The sequence below is a fragment of the Bos indicus genome, chromosome 18 (genome assembly GCF_029378745.1).
Source record: "Bos indicus isolate NIAB-ARS_2022 breed Sahiwal x Tharparkar chromosome 18, NIAB-ARS_B.indTharparkar_mat_pri_1.0, whole genome shotgun sequence".
NCBI lineage: Eukaryota > Metazoa > Chordata > Mammalia > Artiodactyla > Bovidae > Bos > Bos indicus.
In genome coordinates this window covers 47,617,971-47,619,168 of record NC_091777.1, presented here as the reverse complement: position 1 = coordinate 47,619,168, position 1,198 = coordinate 47,617,971, and positions in this window count along the sequence as shown.

Here is a 1,198-nt window from a genome sequence, read left to right as displayed (position 1 = left end):
CTAGACGAACCTTTGTTGGCAAAGTAATGTCTCTGCTTTTCAATATGCTATCTAGGTTGGTCATAACTTTTCTTCCAAGGAGTAAGCGTCTTTTAATTTCATGGCTGCAGTCACTATCTGCAGTGATTTTGGAGCCCAGAAAAATAAAGTCTGACACTGTTTCCACTGTTTCCCCATCTATTTCCCATGAAGTGATGGGACCAGATGCCATGATCTTTGTTTTCTGAATGTTGAGCTTTAAGCCAACTTTTTCACTCTCCACTTTCACTTTCATCAAGAGGCTTTTTAGTTCCTCTTTATTTTCTGCTATAAGGGTGGTATCATCTGCATATCTGAGGTTATTGATATTTCTCCTGGCAATCTTGATTCCAGCTTGTGTTTTCTTCCAGTCCAGTGTTTCTCATGATGTATTCTGCACATAAGTTAAATAAACAGGATACAGAGGACTAAATATAATGTATCCTGGATAGGATCCTGGAGCAGAAGGATATTAGGTAAAAACTAAGGACATTTGACTTGAGTATTGTTGTTCAGTCACTCAGTCGTGTCCGACTCTTTGCGACCTCATGGACTGCAGCATGCCAGGCTTCCCTGTCCTTCACCATCTTCTGGAGCTTGCTCAAACTCATGACCATTGAGTTGGTGATGGTGTCTAACCATCTCATCCTCTGTCATCCCCTTCTCCTCCTACGTTCAATCTTTCTCAGGATCAGGGCCTTTTCTAATAAGTCAGCTCTTCGTATCAGGTGGCCAAAGTATTGGAGCTTCAGCCTCAGTGTCAGTCCTTCCAGTGAATATTCAGGGCTGATTTCCTTTAGGATTGACTGGTTTGATCTCCTTGCTGTCCAAGGATGGACTATGGGCTTTAGTTAATAAGAATATGTTAATGCAAATGTACCATATTAGTGTAGGATGTTAACAAAAGGAAAAACTGAATTCTCATTATTTGGGAACTCAACTGTTTTTGCAAATTTTCTGTAGATCTAAAACCGTTCTAAAAGAAAAAGCTTATTTAAAATAAAGTATGAGGCTATGGGGACTACAAAGAGTCGGACACTTACTGAGCGACTTCACTTTCACTTTCGTGCATTGGAGAAGGAAATGGCAACCCACTCCAGTGTTCTTGCCTGGAGAATCCCAGGGACGGTGGAGCCTGGTGGGCTGCCATCTGTGGGGTCGCACAGAGTCGGACACGACT